The sequence below is a fragment of the Hetaerina americana genome, unplaced genomic scaffold, assembly GCF_022747635.1.
Source record: "Hetaerina americana unplaced genomic scaffold, ioHetAmer1.1.p SCAF_175, whole genome shotgun sequence".
Classification (NCBI taxonomy): Eukaryota; Metazoa; Arthropoda; class Insecta; order Odonata; family Calopterygidae; genus Hetaerina; species Hetaerina americana.
This window is the reverse complement of record NW_027286736.1, coordinates 398,958-419,840: the sequence shown is the minus strand read 5'-3', so window position 1 is coordinate 419,840 and position 20,883 is coordinate 398,958.

Genomic DNA, 20,883 nt, shown 5'->3' with positions numbered 1-20,883 from the left:
TTAATGCTAGTAAAAGAGCCCAAATTTCAAAAAATATTGCGAAAAACAACTATCTTCTGTTTTAGAGTGAATGTTTGAGGTGTATAGAAGGCATTTAATTCATTTTTAGAAATTTTAATTTTTCGCATTTCTCCAGGAAAAGTTCCAATAACCCACTCTTTGGGTTCTAGGTGAAAATCTCCCGCGACGCAAATCTAACAAAAATGTTTCCATGGTGTGTTTTGTTGTTCATTTTCATCAAATAAACAAAATAAAACCCAGAATAAATCCTGAAAGACAACATATGAGCATAAAAGATGCTTCCGCGCAAGTGTAAATGTTAGTTAAAGAGCCCAAATTTCAAAAAATATTGCGAAAAACAACTATCTTCTGTTTTAGAGTGAATGTTTGAGGTGTATAGAAGGCATTTAATTCATTTTTAGAAATTTTAATTTTTCGCATTTCTCCAGGAAAAGTGCCAATACCCCACCCTTTGGGTTCTATGTAAAAATCTCACTCGACACAAATAAAACAAAAATGTTTCCATGGTGTGTATTGTTGTTTATTTTCATCAAATAAACAAAATAAAACCCAGAATAAATCCTGAAAGACAACATATGAGCATAAAAGATGCTTCAGCGCAAGTGTTAATGTTAGTAAAAGAGCCCAAATTTCAAAACATATTGCGAAAAACAACAATCTTCTGTTTTAGAGTGAATGTTGGAGGTGTATAGAAGGCATTTATTTCATTTTTATAAATTTTTATTTTTCGCATTTCTCCATGAAAAGTGCCAACCCCCCCCCCTCTTTGGGTTCTAGGTGAAAATGTCACTCGACACAAATCAAACAAAAATGTTTCCATAGTTTGTTATTATTTATGTCAGAAATTAGTTTCAACATTCGGGCGTCTGACAAGTTTCCCATTTATCATAGATGCAACACATTTTTTCGGAAATGTTTGAGGTTGGAAACTTTTCAAACTTGTCGACTCTTAATTAGGAAAAATCATAACCTCAATGCCTAAAAGCTTCCACCTTGTAACCCGAGATGAATTTCGTATTTAGTCACGACAAAGACGTTCTTATGCAAAGACTGTTTATGGACTTCAAATGTATTAATGGAAACTAAATCGAAATGAATGACACAATAAATGTGAATAAAAGACACTAAATGCGCATTGCTTTATAAAGATCATTGATGGCGTAAAATCGTCTGGATTACCTAAAATTATGAGGAAGCGATTTTAGCGGGGAGAGACCTAAGTGTCTCTTATACTAAATTGAATCTAAATTCGAGGAACTGGCTGACAGCGACTCAAAGAATAATTAATTAAGTATTCTTGGGATGTACGATGGTAATTATTAGATAAATAGGATTTCAATCGATTTCCAAGGTTAACCTTGCCTTACGATTCTTACTCAAGGTGAATTCGAGGTATTATTCTTACTTTAAAAATATTTCTGTTTTCTAACTAATATCTCCTTGGTAAATTTGATTGAAATTCGAATGACCGGCTAAGACGTTCACCTAATACTTAAACGAATTATGCCAGTAAATATTTTTAAGAAGATATGTCAGAAGAGTTATGTCAGTAAGTTATTACGACGAAATAAACAGATAATATAACCATTCTATTAATCGCGAAAAGGTCACACCATCAATTAATAGTTTTTATAAATTGACACACTCTTGGAAAGTAAATTGAATTAAATAATAAATATTTTAGAAAAACGCATTGTTAACGATATTGTTGTTACATGGATTACACAAATTTATGAGACATTTTATGGGGAGATAATAATCTCGTACCTCTTATGCTTAATGTGATGTGAATCCAAGTAATAGGCTTATAGCGACTCGCAGAATAATTAAAAAGTAATCAAAGGGTGTACCTTAGTAATTATTAAAAAGGATTTAACGTGAATTAATAACATTCTTATTTATCAAATACCACTTAACACTTACACGTGTCCACTACGTGAAATTTAATCGAAATTCTAACGACAGGCTAATAGACGTTCATCAAGAAATTACACAAGTGAAATCAGCAAAAATGCTGTAGTTATTTGGAAGATATTCACAATACCTCTATGTGATTCTGTCTTGTAGATCACCCCTAGATCATCTATCCTATTCATCCGCGACAACCGCATTCCAATGCGAATGTCGCGGATAGTCGTTTGGAGTAATGCACTCGTGAAAAGTAATGTTCGTTCTCAGGTTTCCGCGGCGATGAGTAGTTGATTTCCACATTTTTCGGGCTGCGTCCGCGTATGTCGTTTAAAAGCACAACAGTTTCTCCAGCTATCCTGCTGGCGTCCTCAGGTCAAGAATTGAAAGAAGCTACACTATGTAAGTGGAAAAGCATCATCAACTGCCCTTCTTGGACGTCATGGTGAAGAGAAATAAAGGGAATGGGAGGCTTGGACACAGAGTATACAGGAAGCCTAATCACACCGACCGCTACCTTAATGCTGCATCGCACCACCATCCCAGTCAGATGACCTCACTGGTAGATACACTTGTCAACCGAGCATATAAAATATGTGACTCCGATTCTATTGCCAACGAGAAGAAACACTTGGCAACTGCCCTGCAAAGGAATGGATACCGCGCTCATATGATCCAAAAAAGGGCCGAGAAGGATGAAAAGAAGAGACAAACCACCGCTTTTCCTGACAGAGAGGAAGACTCCAGACCACGACCGAAGGCTTACGTCACCATCCCCTTCATCGCAGGGACTTCGGAAAGAATCGCCAGGGCTTTAAGGAAGCATGATGTGGTGACCAGATTCAACTGCGTCACCAAGAAAGCTGACACCTTACCCGGACACAAGGATGAAATTTCACCGTTAATATCAGAAGGCGTGTACCAAGTGCCATGCTCCTGTGGCAAATGGTACATCGGTGAAACATGCAGAGCACTGAAAACACGCAAGAGTGAACATCAGAGAGCAACCAAGGCCAAACAGTTTAGAGCATCGGCCATCGCTGAGCACGCCTGGAGTGAACCCGGACACTCTATTCTGTTGGACGACGTTAAAATAATAGAGAAAGAAGAAAAATACTTCCCGAGGATAATCAGAGAGGCCATTGAAATCGTTAAAAGGCCGGAAAAATTTAACAGAGAGGATATCGCACGCACGGACGCACTGTGGAGTGGATATCCACTCCACAGTGCGTGGAAAAGAATTATTCCGCGCAAATATGAGGACGTTCCCTGATTGGCCAAGAAATTTCCCGGTATAGGCGCCGGATTTTCCCTATATAAGACGGGACAACGAGCTTCTTTCCATCCAAGACCTGAGGATGCCAGCAGGATAGCTGGCGAAACTGTTGTGCTTTTAAACGACATACGCGGACGCAGCCCGAAAAATGGGGAAATCACGGACACGTGAAAAGGCGAAAAAATATTTTTTTTAAAATGCGAATTGACCGCATGCTCCAGATTGTGGACATGCTGACGTAATATTCGTTTAAGTACGTAAATTTATAAGAGTGATTTTATCAGAGAGAAGAAATAATATCCACTAATCTAATACTATATGCAATCTAAAGTCGAATAACGTGCTTACTACCGGTAAAATAGCATAAAAGTAATCTAAGGGAGTACGTAACTAAGTCGTCTTTATTAATTAGGTTCCGAATGAAAACCGAAGAGCTAAGTCACCTTCCGATTCTTACCTAAAGTGAATCATTCTTATTTTACTTATGCCACTGGAAACTGTTTTAGTAATATGCATAGTAATACGTAATACGAAAATAAGTTTGCAAAAATTGAGAAGATTTCACCTAATGTCTAAGGGCTTCCGTCTCGTAACCCAATAGGGATTACGTGCCAAAACACTTGAACCACGACGACGCCGCTCCTATGCGAAGAATGGTTATGGAAATGGGCCACTCATGGAATGTACATCTGTGCCTTTTGAAATCGGAACATTGATAAAATCCTCAGTTATCTACATATCACTCTGAATATGAAACGTTACCTACTTACCACGATTTCCACCATCTCTCGATTTCGAACTCCTTGGCTTGGTTATTCCGTGGTCCTCCTACTATCACGACTTCTTCCCATGGAGTCAGAAGATTGAGTTCTTTCCGATCCATCCCGTTTGGAATTTCTCCCCAGTACCTCATTCACCCCTTGAATTCCCTGGAAAAAAATTTAAAAAACATCATCATCAGAGAAATCGTATATCAATTTTCGAGTGGATTAGGGAAATAAATACCAGAACAGCAAAAACAAAGAAAACGATGTTCAGGACTCAGTCCACGACTTCTTAGTTTGGCATTGAAAGCACGACGCATCCAAAAACACAAGGAATATTAAAAAAAAAAGATATTACATTTCAAAGAATTTGGGAAAATGAATACGCACTAATTAGAACACTCAACAGAAAGCCTCTAACAGGTAAGAATATCGAACCCTCACGCGCGAGGTAAGAATCAAATAATCTTATCACTCCCTATGCAGATGCACAAAATCGAAGTTAACTGTTTTGAAAGAACTGCGTGCCATCAACGCGAAATTCGAGCCAAAATTGTTAATTTAATCAATAAACGTACGTTGAGAACTATTGTATGCTTATTACTTGATTGCACTAATGAGCAATGTTCTAAGTTTGGGCTTCATGCATGGATGGAGCTTCTTACCTCCGATCGCTGCGAAGAGTCGGCGCAGAGTGAGGGCGAGTTGTGATGAAGTAGTGTCCTCACAAATGAACAAATGACGTATTACGATGACGAAGAAACGTAATACAAGGGGGTGGGGGATGAACAAGTATTGCTCAAGTCAAACTTTCTGAAGTCGTTAGCAGGGAATTGAAAAGAGGTCACGGCTGCTAATCCTGTATACCACACTACACAAGATCTAATGCAGAGGTCTCCTCATTTAACTCTCGGGATCGATGTCAAATGGGTCAGCTGGAGTATTACCTTAAGCGAGGGGGAGCAGTTGACCGCGAATGCCAGTTTAATTCCATGACTCATGAGATTGGCCGGTGGGCCTCACACCGTGTGATAGGATTGGAATGGGGGAGTTGGGATGGGAGGGGTTCAGGCTGTCGTTCCCTGCAAAGACCGGGGGGGGGGATTATGCAGCGAGGCCATTGGGCAAGCGTAGTAGGCCAATTACTCCGGAAAAATATTTAAGTTGTTTATCTGCTGCAAAATGAGATACGTGCAGGAATCAGTACCAGATTAACTACTAATTTTAACCAAGAAATGACCACTTAAAGAAATCAATTGATTAGACAGGTATTAATAGCAACCAAAACTTGGTTTGATACCACAAATGGCATAGGTTTACATGGGAGGCTACTCAGAAATGGATTCGTTAGATTGTCAATTTGTTATTGAGAAACAGAAAAATACATTTACACTTGTTCATAGGAGTGGATCTGATAACAATTTAGTAATAAGGTAATTTTGTGCATCTGATTGAATCAGTACAATGAGGGAGGAGATTCCAGGCAGCAGGTGACTAAAAATGGTAACTGAAGGAAAGAAGCTGGGAACTATCGAGAAGAATTGGGGATATATATAAATGGGAATATAGCTTCTGCCTCCTGCATGGGAATGGACAGTGGTATGAGAAAAGGACAAGAAAGACAAAGGATTATGGAATGAATGATTAGAAACATAGACGTGGAAAAATGTTAGGAAGTAAGAAAGGAAAATTGTAGCAAACAATCAAAGCTAAGTCAAGAATATATGAGTTGAGCCACAAAATATCAGATAGTTGAAAGGAATACAGAGCTTTTATAAGGCAATTAAACAAGCAACATCATGATAAAAAATGGTCTACATAGAATAGTTTATTTCAAGGCTTAACTGATTAAATGGACGAAAGAACATGGAGGAATTTTTATTTATTTATTTAGCCTAAGTCCGAAAACAACACTCTTGCCTTTACATCGGACTATTAACAAAGAATAACAATGGAGACGATTACAAACACCCAAGCCCTAGGTGGAAGAAACCCACCCAGGCGGGAATCGAACCTCTGACCCATGAATTGGCAGACGAGGAAGTTGAGGCCGGCGGAATAACATCCTCGTTTTTTTAACAAAAAAAGGCCATGGGGGTTGAAAACATTCCTGTTTTACTTTTAAAAATATAAATAGTGCAGGAAGAAGATTTTTTTAAAAGTATTTATTGGCATTTACGAAGGATGAATTTGGCCAGAAGAATTTGGGATATCAGTGTTAGTCCCTATTCCGAAAAGGGAAAAGGCTATAAATATATATTTTGTATTCATCGCAATAAGTCTGATTTTACTTGCAGCTTAAAATAGTTTTTATGGTCTCAGTCATAGCATTTATGAGGCAGGTTTGGCTGGAAGACAAATTGATTTGGATAATATTCCAAAAAAGTAGCAGACATACAAAAAGACTATTGAACAATGAAGTTTGATTTCACACACCAAAGCATTAATCATTTCAAAACTATCTATTAACATTTTACTTTAGGTGAGAGATTAGCTAGGGTCATCAACCATTGACTAAAGAAGAGAGCAAATGAGTATTAGGGCAATGAACAGTTTTAATCAGGAACTTGGAAGAGTATGTGTGACAGCATGTCAGTAATGAGGTATCAAGTGAACACGAGCATATGATCAGGAGTGGGGATGTATTTTAATGCACCGTGTACTTTTATAAAGCATTCAATCAAGTAAACTGGGTACAAATATAAATGAAAGTAGGAGTATCCTAGAGGGATTCACATCTTATCTGCTACCCATACATTTTCTGAAATGCAAAGAAGAATAACGTAAACAAAATCACATGAAGAGAAAAGGTGGAAGGGATGAAGCCAGGGATGGCCAATATAGCCAAATCTTTTCAATATTTAGGTATAGTAAGTTGTGCACACATCATGGGAGGGCTGATGAAGTAAGTGGGGAACCCATCAATCATGTGTGTGGATATTCAAATATTAGTTAGCCAGTCTACCAACAGGAAACAATTATATATTATCACAGCACAGAATCAGTGTTATTTTATGGTGAGAATTAATCTTCACGAAATGACAGTAATGAGAATCTGTAGAAATAGGATGATTAAAATGAACATTCAGGGACAAAAATTGGAAGCTCACCTTTTTTGGAATTCATTTCAAAGAGGGGGGCAGAGCAGCAACGAGAGAAACAAAACTTATGTATGGTGGGAAGTGGGTTGAGTGTAAAATCGGTGTGAGTTGATGACAGGCATACTAATGAAATAATTAAATGAAATACTAGTTTTGTCTATCTCATTGTCAAGTATGCCTGGACTGAAGATATCTTCCTCTACATCATGTTCCTCTTCTGTCTAACTTTCTTGGTCTAAGTTCTCAATTATACTTTTTTCTACATATATTTTAGACCAACAAACATAGACATAGAAAAGGAACATGATGTAGAGGAAGATATCTTAGGTCCAGGGATACTCGACAATGAGATAGAAAGGGCATACAGGGAGATGAAACTAAATAAGGCCGTGGGGGTGGATGACATTCCTGCTGAACTACTGAAATGTTTAGGAAAATGAGGGAGGAAGACTCTATATGGGCTTATTTGTAGTATTTATGAGGAAGTAATCTGGCCGGAAGACTTTGTGAGATCAACTTTAGTTCTTATTCCAAAAAAAGGTAAAGGTTACATCTTGTGAGGACTACAGGACAATAAGTTTGATATCCCACGCAGCTTAAGTTGTTCACAGGATCATAACCAAAAGGATCGAGTAGGGCAAAGAGGCTTTCACAAGGAGGAGGGAGTTGATGACAGGGACGTTGAGTAAGGATATTGAGAAAAGACTCGTAAAAACTTTGATAAGGAGCATGTGTGTGCCGAGGAGGAGACATGTACGGCACGAAAACTTGATCATTGAAGCAGGAGGATAGAATATGCAATAGATAGGAGGCTTTTGAAATATGGGTGTGGGGAAGAATGGAAAAGGTGAAATATACAGACAAGAAAACAAATGAGAAAGTACTTGGTATGGTGGGCAAAGATCTTGTTGAGAGAAATCCTATAAAGGCAGGAAAGTGGATGAAGGGGGTATTGACCGGCAGTGAGATGTTGAAGACTGGGGGAGAATGTTAACCAAACGAGGAAAGGGAAGCAGGATAGGGATGTTGAACAGGATGAAGGGAGGAGGAAAGTACTCAGAGATGAAGAGGGACCTGATGTAGAGTAGGATACTGGATTTTGTATTTTGTTAGGAATCACAAAATATTTATTTAGTAGCTGTTGCCATCCGGAAACCTACCTCAACTGGTAGATTAACTAATAATAATAAGAAATGCAATTTTAGTCATTTTTTAACACGAAATTTGCATAATATCTCACGTCCGGAGACTTAGTTCTCTTTCCTCAGGAATGTTTGCACCCCGTGTGCCTATCTAAAAGAGTAAAATATATTTTTCCAAATTATTCACCTATAATCGCCATTGGTACTTGATTTTCAATTACTTGTGTAGTCTTCTTCATGCTTGCTCATTGGATATTTTCTTTCAAATTCAAATAAAATTTTTCGGGTACCAGTTCTTTGTGGGAAACCAAAAGCAGCATAGGATACCTAATTATATAACTTGTTTATCTGGACAGATTCAGCTTAATTGAACTAGTTGACCTCAAAGTACATGCCTTGGCTGACGACACACCTTTGACAACGTTTCTTCCAGCTCTCGCACCCTACCTGGGAAACAGTCACAAGGATCCTCTTCAGGTCTGCCATGCAATTAGTTTTAACGTCCGCAATAGAGTCGAATCGGCACCCTTTGATGGTTGATTTTAACTTTGGAACCCAAAAAATGTCTGAAGGAGCCACGTCTGGAGAGTAGGGTGGCTCCGGAATCGTGGAAGTTACGGTTCTAGCAAAAAGTTCTGCCACGATCAGTGCCATGTTAGCCGGCACTTCATTATGGTGGAAATACCATTCATCATTTCTCGGCATGTCTGGCATCTATCGGCAAACTGCAACCTTCGGCCCCTTCATTACATTCAAGCAGAAATCTTCGTTGATGGCTTGACCTTGAGGGTCATATTCATAATGAATCAGCCCTTGCCAACCAAAGAAACAAACCAGCATGACCTCCACATCAGACGGGGACATACGAGCTTTCTTTGGTCGCGGAGATTCAAGACCTTTTCACTGAGAAGACAGGGCCTTTGTCATCATAACCATTAACCAAAGTTTTGTCAGCGGTTAAGATGGCTTTAAGAAACTTTGGATCAGCATTGGCTCCATCCAAGAGTTCCCGACTAATGCCCACACGTTTTTGTCTCTGTTCATCAGTCAGAACCAGCGGGACGAATTTTGATGCGATGCACGTCATGCCCAAAATGTCTGTCAAAATTGTCATGCAGGCATTTTTCCGCACCAAATTGTTAAAAATTTGACATGGTTTGGGTCTGTTGAAGTTGAAGGTGTTCGCGAATCTTCATCTGTTGAGATTCTGCCCGACTAATAATGACTGTACCACTCAAAACACTGGCTTCAACAAAATTTCACTCACACACGCTGTTCCTCTAGCTCCTTCATTGCTGCCATTGTACGCAATGATACACAGATTAAGACACGTACCACTGCTGCTGTGCAACGATTCCATGTAAACAAATGCACCACCTCTCGTTTTAGCCGTCAGCTGTGTAGCTAGATGGCGCAATGTCTCATTTCGATCCGTTGAATGGTTTGCGCAGAATAAAATCAGTTCAGTCTTCTTTTGATCACACCTTGTAGAATGCAATTAGAATGGCATGCTTCCAGACTGATTAATTTTTGAGAGACTCTTCTTAAAATTACTGTGGACATGGGTATGTAAATATTTGGATTTATTCAATTTTTATTACATAACCCGCATCGTCATTGTTTCAACAATCAATATTTTTGTATAAGATAAATGCGCGCTTTATTGATGAGCAATTAAAGTATTTACCCTGCAACGTTGCATGAATAGATGTACACAGATGAATCAATACAAACTACCAGGTGGTTTTGTGGAGATAATGCTCATGTAATCCATCAGTATACGCCAGAAAAGCATGAAAGCATTGGTCTGTTAACAAGTATATTATTTAACCAATAATTTCAACACAGAAAATATCTTTATAAGCTGATGGAACCCATTACTATAGGTTTAAAACAGAATTAAACCCTTTGGCAAATGTACAATCTATTTCCTATTGTGTGTAGGCCAATTAAATACCCTGTAAAATTATTCTTCCATTCACTATTGAAATTTAAGTCTGTGAATACATTAAACCTTCCGAACAAGTCATAAATAACAATCCATTCTACCAATCCAATCCACTCAATTCTACCAAAAAACTATGAAGCTGCCCCAAGAAAAAGTCAGGAGAGACTGCTGATACATGGAAATCAGTTATCATAGGTGATCAGATTTATGATTTTTCTCACCTCTAAATAAAGGTTGCAACAACAAAACTTCTTTTTTTTAAAACACTTAGCGTTTGAAAACAGGATTTATGTTGCCACGCCCTCCATTATACCATGATTGCATTTAGAATGATGTCCAAGTTGTAATTTATTTATGGTGCATAACTTCCATTACACTCTTTCTCTAATTCTGGCTTCAATGCTCTTTTTTTAATTTCAGATTCAACCATACTCGTGTGGATGATCGCACGTAAATAACAAATTATGAATTTAAGAAAATTGGTATATATTTTACGGCAACTCTTTAAGCAGTTGTTATTTAAAGCAATGACTCTTAAATAAGCAAATAGTCAGGAACGACAACTCATAAAACACTTGGATAAAATGGCATAGCTTGGACTGGTGAAGCCATGTCATTTTCATTTTCATTTTCATTTTCATTTTCATTTTCATTTTCATTTTCATTTTCATTTTCATTTTCATTTTCATTTTCATTTTCATTTTCATTTTCATTTTCATTTTCATTTTCATTTTCATTTTCATTTTCATTTTCATTTTCATTTTCATTTTCATTTTCATTTTCATTTTCATTTTCATTTTCATTTTCATTTTCATTTTCATTTTCATTTTCATTTTCATTTTCATTTTCATTTTCATTTTCATTTTCATTTTCATTTTCATTTTCATTTTCATTTTCATTTTCATTTTCATTTTCATTTTCATTTTCATTTTCATTTTCATTTTCATTTTCATTTTCATTTTCATTTTCATTTTCATTTTCATTTTCATTTTCATTTTCATTTTCATTTTCATTTTCATTTTCATTTTCATTTTCATTTTCATTTTCATTTTCATTTTCATTTTCATTTTCATTTTCATTTTCATTTTCATTTTCATTTTCATTTTCATTTTCATTTTCATTTTCATTTTCATTTTCATTTTCATTTTCATTTTCATTTTCATTTTCATTTTCATTTTCATTTTCATTTTCATTTTCATTTTCATTTTCATTTTCATTTTCATTTTCATTTTCATTTTCATTTTCATTTTCATTTTCATTTTCATTTTCATTTTCATTTTCATTTTCATTTTCATTTTCATTTTCATTTTCATTTTCATTTTCATTTTCATTTTCATTTTCATTTTCATTTTCATTTTCATTTTCATTTTCATTTTCATTTTCATTTTCATTTTCATTTTCATTTTCATTTTCATTTTCATTTTCATTTTCATTTTCATTTTCATTTTCATTTTCATTTTCATTTTCATTTTCATTTTCATTTTCATTTTCATTTTCATTTTCATTTTCATTTTCATTTTCATTTTCATTTTCATTTTCATTTTCATTTTCATTTTCATTTTCATTTTCATTTTCATTTTCATTTTCATTTTCATTTTCATTTTCATTTTCATTTTCATTTTCATTTTCATTTTCATTTTCATTTTCATTTTCATTTTCATTTTCATTTTCATTTTCATTTTCATTTTCATTTTCATTTTCATTTTCATTTTCATTTTCATTTTCATTTTCATTTTCATTTTCATTTTCATTTTCATTTTCATTTTCATTTTCATTTTCATTTTCATTTTCATTTTCATTTTCATTTTCATTTTCATTTTCATTTTCATTTTCATTTTCATTTTCATTTTCATTTTCATTTTCATTTTCATTTTCATTTTCATTTTCATTTTCATTTTCATTTTCATTTTCATTTTCATTTTCATTTTCATTTTCATTTTCATTTTCATTTTCATTTTCATTTTCATTTTCATTTTCATTTTCATTTTCATTTTCATTTTCATTTTCATTTTCATTTTCATTTTCATTTTCATTTTCATTTTCATTTTCATTTTCATTTTCATTTTCATTTTCATTTTCATTTTCATTTTCATTTTCATTTTCATTTTCATTTTCATTTTCATTTTCATTTTCATTTTCATTTTCATTTTCATTTTCATTTTCATTTTCATTCTCATTTTCATTTTCATTTTTATTTTTATTTTCATTTTCATTTTCATTTTCATTTTCATTTTCATTTTCATTTTCATTTTCATTTTCATTCTCATTTTCATTTTCATTTTTATTTCCATTTTCATTTCAATTTTCATTTTCATTTCCATTTTTATTTCAATTTTCATTTTCATTTTTATTTTCATTTTCATTTTCATTTTCATTTTCATTTTCATTTTCATTTTCATTTTCATTTTCATTTTCATTTTCATTTTCATTTTCATTTTCATTTTCATTTTCATTTTCATTTTCATTTTCATTTTCATTGTCATTTTCATTTTCATTTTCATTTTCATTGTCATTCTCATTCTCATTTTCATTTTCATTTTCATTCTCATTTTCATTTTCATTTTCATTTTCATTTTCATTTTCATTTTCATTTTCATTTTCATTTTCATTTTCATTTTCATTTTCATTTTCATTTTCATTTTCATTTTCATTTTCATTTTCATTTTCATTTTCATTTTCATTTTCATTTTCATTTTCATTTTCATTTTCATTTTCATTTTCATTTTCATTTTCATTTTCATTTTCATTTTCATTTTCATTTTCATTTTCATTTTCATTTTCATTTTCATTTTCATTTTCATTTTCATTTTCATTTTCATTTTCATTTTCATTTTCATTTTCATTTTCATTTTCATTTTCATTTTCATTTTCATTTTCATTTTCATTTTCATTTTCATTTTCATTTTCATTTTCATTTTCATTTTCATTTTCATTTTCATTTTCATTTTCATTTTCATTTTCATTTTCATTTTCATTTTCATTTTCATTTTCATTTTCATTTTCATTTTCATTTTCATTTTCATTTTCATTTTCATTTTCATTTTCATTTTCATTTTCATTTTCATTTTCATTTTCATTTTCATTTTCATTTTCATTTTCATTTTCATTTTCATTTTCATTTTCATTTTCATTTTCATTTTCATTTTCATTTTCATTTTCATTTTCATTTTCATTTTCATTTTCATTTTCATTTTCATTTTCATTTTCATTTTCATTTTCATTTTCATTTTCATTTTCATTTTCATTTTCATTTTCATTTTCATTTTCATTTTCATTTTCATTTTCATTTTCATTTTCATTTTCATTTTCATTTTCATTTTCATTTTCATTTTCATTTTCATTTTCATTTTCATTTTCATTTTCATTTTCTTTTTCATTTTCATTTTCATTTTCATTTTCATTTTCATTTTCATTTTCATTTTCATTTTCATTTTCATTTTCATTTTCATTTTGATTTTCATTTTCATTTTCATTTTCATTTTCATTTTCATTTTCATTTTCATTTTCATTTTCATTTTCATTTTCATTTTCATTTTCATTTTCATTTTCATTTTCATTTTCATTTTCATTTTCATTTTCATTTTCATTTTCATTTTCATTTTCATTTTCATTTTCATTTTCATTTTCATTTTCATTTTCATTTTCATTTTCATTTTCATTTTTCATTTTCATTTTTCATTTTCATTTTCATTTTTCGTTTTCATTTTTCAATTTCATTTTTAATTTTTCAATTTTCAATTTTCATTTACATTTTCAATTTTCAATTTTTCATTTGTCATTTTCATTTCATTTTCATTTTTTTTTCATTTTCAATTTTCGTTTTCATTTTTATTTTTCAATTTTCATTTTTCATTTTCATCATCATTTTTATTTCCATTTTCATCATCATTTTTATTTTCATTTTCATTTTTCAATGTTCAATTTTCAAATTTCATTTTCCATTTTCAGTTTTCATTTTTCATTTTTCATTTTCATTTTTCATATTACATATTCATTTTCATTTTCTTTTTCATCTTCATTTTCATTTATATTTTCAATTTCACATTCATTTTCATTCACATTTTTCATTTTTCAATTTTCATTTTTCATTTTCATCATTTTTATTTTCATTTTCATCATCATTTTTATTTTCATTTTCATCATTTTCATTTTCATTTTCATTTTCATTTTCATTTTCATTTTCATTCTCATTTTCATTTTCATTTTCATTTTCATTTTCATTTTCATTTTCATTTTCATTTTCATTTTCATTTTCATTTTCATTTTCATTTTCATTTTCATTTTCATTTTCATTTTCATTTTCATTTTCATTTTCATTTTCATTTTCATTTTCATTTTCATTTTCATTTTCATTTTCATTTTCATTTTCATTTTCATTTTCATTTTCATTTTCATTTTCATTTTCATTTTCATTTTCATTTTCATTTTCATTTTCATTTTCATTTTCATTTTCATTTTCATTTTCATTTTCATTTTCATTTTCATTTTCATTTTCATTTTCATTTTCATTTTCATTTTCATTTTCATTTTCATTTTCATTTTCATTTTCATTTTCATTTTCATTTTCATTTTCATTTTCATTTTCATTTTCATTTTCATTTTCATTTTCATTTTCATTTTCATTTTCATTTTCATTTTCATTTTCATTTTCATTTTCATTTTCATTTTCATTTTCATTTTCATTTTCATTTTCAATTTCACATTCATTTTCATTCATATTTTTCATTTTTCAATTTTCATTTTTCATTTTCATCATTTTTATTTTCATTTTCATCATCATTTTTATTTTCATTTTCATCATTTTCATTTTCATTTTCATTTTCATTTTCATTTTCATTCTCATTTTCATTTTCATTTTCATTTTCATTTTCATTTTCATTTTCATTTTCATTTTGATTTTCATTTTCATTTTCATTTTCATTTTCATTTTCATTTTCATTTTCATTTTCATTTTTATTTTCATTTTCATTTTCATTTTCATTTTCATTTTCATTATCATTTTCATTTTCATTTTCATTTTCATTTTCATTTTCATTTTCATTTTCATTTTCATTTTCATTTTCATTTTCATTTTCATTTTCATTTTCATTTTCATTTTCATTTTCATTTTCATTTTCATTTTCATTTTCATTTTCATTTTCATTTTCATTTTCATTTTCAATTTCATTTTCATTTTCATTTTCATTTTCATTTTCATTTTCATTTTCATTTTCATTTTCATTTTCATTTTCATTTTCATTTTCATTTTCATTTTCATTCTCATTTTCATTTTCATTTTCATTTTCATTTTCATTTTCATTTTCATTTTCATTTTCATTTTCATTTTCATTTTCATTTTCATTTTCATTTTCATTTTCATTCTCATTTTCATTTTCATTTTTATTTTCATTTTCATTTTCATTTTCATTTTCATTTTCATTTTCATTTTCATTCTCATTTTCATTTTCATTTTTATTTCCATTTTCATTTCAATTTTCATTTTCATTTTCATTTCCATTTTTATTTCAATTTTCATTTTCATTTTCATTTTCATTTTCATTTTCATTTTCATTTTCATTTTCATTTTCATTTTCATTTTCATTTTCATTTTCATTTTCATTTTCATTTTCATTTTCATTTTCATTTTCATTTTCATTTTCATTTTCATTTTCATTTTCATTTTCATTTTCATTTTCATTTTCATTTTCATTTTCATTTTCATTTTCATTTTCATTTTCATTTTCATTTTCATTTTCTTTTTCATTTTCATTTTCATTTTCATTTTCATTTTCATTTTCATTTTCATTTTCATTTTCATTTTCATTTTCATTTTCATTTTCATTTTCATTTTCATTTTCATTTTCATTTTCATTTTCATTTTCATTTTCATTTTCATTTTCATTTTCATTTTCATTTTCATTTTCATTTTCATTTTCATTTTCATTTTCATTTTCATTTTCATTTTCATTTTCATTTTCATTTTCATTTTCATTTTCATTTTCATTTTCATTTTCATTTTCATTTTCATTTTCATTTTCATTTTCATTTTCATTTTCATTTTCATTTTCATTTTCATTTTCATTTTCATTTTCATTTTCATTTTCATTTTCATTTTCATTTTCATTTTCATTTTCATTTTCATTTTCATTTTCATTTTCATTTTCATTTTCATTTTCATTTTCATTTTTCATTTTCATTTTCATTTTTCGTTTTCATTTTTCAATTTCATTTTTAATTTTTCAATTTTCAATTTTCATTTACATTTTCAATTTTCAATTTTTCATTTGTCATTTTCATTTCATTTTCATTTTTTTTTCATTTTCAATTTTCGTTTTCATTTTTATTTTTCAATTTTCATTTTTCATTTTCATCATCATTTTTATTTCCATTTTCATCATCATTTTTATTTTCATTTTCATTTTTCAATGTTCAATTTTCAAATTTCATTTTCCATTTTCAGTTTTCATTTTTCATTTTTCATTTTCATTTTTCATATTACATATTCATTTTCATTTTCTTTTTCATCTTCATTTTCATTTATATTTTCAATTTCACATTCATTTTCATTCACATTTTTCATTTTTCAATTTTCATTTTTCATTTTCATCATTTTTATTTTCATTTTCATCATCATTTTTATTTTCATTTTCATTCTCATTTTCATTTTCATTTTCATTTTCATTTTCATTCTCATTTTCATTTTCATTTTCATTTTCATTTTCATTTTCATTTTCATTTTCATTTTCATTTTCATTTTCATTTTCATTTTCATTTTCATTTTCATTTTCATTTTCATTTTCATTTTCATTTTCATTTTCATTTTCATTTTCATTTTCATTTTCATTTTCATTTTCATTTTCATTTTCATTTTCATTTTCATTTTCATTTTCATTTTCATTTTCATTTTCATTTTCATTTTCATTTTCATTTTCATTTTCATTTTCATTTTCATTTTCATTTTCATTTTCATTTTCATTTTCATTTTCATTTTCATTTTCATTTTCATTTTCATTTTCATTTTCATTTTCATTTTCATTTTCATTTTCATTTTCATTTTCATTTTCATTTTCATTTTCATTTTCATTTTCATTTTCATTTTCATTTTCATTTTCATTTTCATTTTCATTTTCATTTTCATTTTCATTTTCATTTTCATTTTCATTTTCATTTTCATTTTCATTTTCATTTTCATTTTCATTTTCAATTTCACATTCATTTTCATTCATATTTTTCATTTTTCAATTTTCATTTTTCATTTTCATCATTTTTATTTTCATTTTCATCATCATTTTTATTTTCATTTTCATCATTTTCATTTTCATTTTCATTTTCATTTTCATTTTCATTCTCATTTTCATTTTCATTTTCATTTTCATTTTCATTTTCATTTTCATTTTCATTTTCATTTTCATTTTCATTTTCATTTTCATTTTCATTTTCATTTTCATTTTGATTTTCATTTTCATTTTCATTTTCATTTTCATTATCATTTTCATTTTCATTTTCATTTTCATTTTCATTTTCATTTTCATTTTCATTTTCATTTTCATTTTCATTTTCATTTTCATTTTCATTTTCATTTTCATTTTCATTTTCATTTTCATTTTCATTTTCATTTTCATTTTCATTTTCATTTTCATTTTCATTTTCATTTTCATTTTCATTTTCATTTTCATTTTCATTTTCATTTTCATTTTCATTTTCATTTTCATTTTCATTTTCATTTTCATTTTCAATTTCATTTTCATTTTCATTTTCATTTTCATTTTCATTTTCATTTTCATTTTCATTTTCTTTTTCATTTTCATTTTCATTTTCATTCTCATTTTCATTTTCATTTTCATTTTCATTTTCATTTTCATTTTCATTTTCATTTTCATTTTCATTTTCATTTTCATTTTCATTTTCATTTTCATTTTCATTTTCATTTTCATTTTCATTTTCATTTTCATTTTCATTCTCATTTTCATTTTCATTTTTATTTTCATTTTCATTTTCATTTTCATTTTCATTTTCATTTTCATTCTCATTTTCATTTTCATTTTTATTTCCATTTTCATTTCAATTTTCATTTTCATTTTCATTTCCATTTTTATTTCAATTTTCATTTTCATTTTTATTTTCATTTTCATTTTCATTTTCATTTTCATTTTCATTTTCATTTTCATTTTCATTTTCATTTTCATTTTCATTTTCATTTTCATTTTCATTTTCATTTTCATTTTCATTTCATTTTCATTTTCATTTTCATATTCAGTTTCATTTTCAGTTTCCTTTTTTGTTTCATTTTCATTTTCATTTTCAATTTCATTTTCATTTTCATTTTCATTTTCATTTTCATATTCATTTTCATTTTCATTTTTATTTTCATTTTCATTTGCATTTTCATTTGCATTTGCATTTGCATATGCATTTGCATTTGCATTTGCATTTTCATTTTCATTTTCATTTTCATTTTCATTTTCATTTTCATTTTCATTTTCATTTTCATTTTCATTTTCATTTTCATTTTCATTTTCAATTTCACATTCATTTTCATTCACATTTTTCATTTTTCAATTTTCATTTTTCATTTTCATCATTTTTACTTTCATTTTCATCATTTTTATTTTCATTTTCATTTTTCAATTTTCATTTTTCATTTGTCATTTTAATTTTCATTTCATTTTAATTTTTTTCATTTTCAATTTTCGTTTTCATTTTTATTCTTCAATTTTCATTTTTCATTTTCATTTTCATCATCATTTTTATTTTTATTTTCATTTTTCATTTTCATTTTTCATTTTTCAATTTTCAATTTTCATTTTTCAATTTTCAATATTCAATTATCTTTTTTCATTTTCAATTTTAAAATTTTAATTTTCAATTTTCATTTCCAATTTTCATTTTTCATTTTCATCATTTTCCTTTTCATTTTCATTTTCGTGTTCATTTTGACTTTCATTTTCATTTTCATTGTCCATTTTTTATTTTTCATTTTTCATTTTTGAATTTTCATTTACATTAAATTTACATTTTTCATATTTAATTTTAATTTTTCATTTTTCAATTTTCATTTACATTTACATTTTTATTTTCATTTTTCATTTTCATTTTCATTTTCATTTTCATTTTCATTTTCATTTTCATTTTCATTATCATTTTCATTTTCATTTTCATTTTCATTTTCATTTTCATTTTCATTTTCATTCTCATTTTCATTCTCATTTTCATTCTCATTTTCATTTTCAGTTTCATTTTCATTTTCATTTTCATTTTCATTTTCATTCTCATTTTCATTCTCATTCTCATTTTTATTCTCATTTTCATTCTCATTTTCATTTTCATTTTCATTTTCATTTTCATTTTCATTTTCATTTTCATTTTCATTTTCATTTTCATTTTCATTTTCATTTTCATTTTCATTTTCATTTTCATTTTCATTTTCATTTTCATTTTCATTTTCATTTTCATTTTCATTTTCATTTTCATTTTCATTTTCATTTTCATTTTCATTTTCATTTTCATTTTCATTTTCATTTTCATTTTCATTTTCATTTTCATTTTCATTTTCATTTTCATTTTCATTTTCATTTTCATTTTCATTTTCATTTTCATTTTCATTTTCATTTTCATTTTCATTTTCATTTTCATTTTCATTTTCATTTTCATTTTCATTTTCATTTTCATTTTCATTTTCATTTTCATTTTCATTTCATTTTCATTTTCATTTTCATATTCAGTTTCATTTTCAGTTTCCTTTTTTGTTTCATTTTCATTTTCATTTTCAATTTCATTTTCATTTTCATTTTCATTTTCATTTTCATATTCATTTTCATTTTCATTTTTATTTTCATTTTCATTTGCATTTTCATTTGCATTTGCATTTGCATATGCATTTGCATTTGCATTTGCATTTTCATTTTCATTTTCATTTTCATTTTCATTTTCATTTTCATTTTCATTTTCATTTTCATTTTCATTTTCATTTTCATTTTCATTTTCATTTTCAATTTCACATTCATTTTCATTCACATTTTTCATTTTTCAATTTTCATTTTTCATTTTCATCATTTTTATTTTCATTTTCATCATCATTTTTATTTTCATTTTCATCATTTTCATTTTCATTTTCATTTTCATTTTCATTTTCATTTTCATTTTCATTTTCATTTTCATTTTCATTTTCATTTTCATTTTCATTTTCATTTTCATTTTCATTTTCATTTTCATTTTCATTTTCATTTTCATTTTCATTTTCATTTTCATTTTCATTTTCATTTTCATTTTCATTTTCATTTTCATTTTCATTTTCATTTTCATTTTCATTTTCATTTTCATTCTCATTTTCATTTTCATTTTCATTTTCATTTTCATTTTCATTTTCATTTTCATTTTCATTTTCATTTTCATTTTCATTTTCATTTTCATTTTCATTTTCATTTTCATTCTCATTTTCATTTTCATTTTTATTTTCATTTTCATTTTCATTTTCATTTTCATTTTCATTTTCATTTTCATTCTCATTTTCATTTTCATTTTTATTTCCATTTTCATTTCAATTTTCATTTTCATTTTCATTTCCATTTTTATTTCAATTTTCATTTTCATTTTTATTTTCATTTTCATTTTCATTTTCATTTTCATTTTCATTTTCATTTTCATTTTCATTTTCATTTTCTTTTTCATTTTCATTTTCATTTTCATTTTCATTTTCATTTTCATTCTCATTCTCATTCTCATTTTCATTTTCATTTTCATTTTC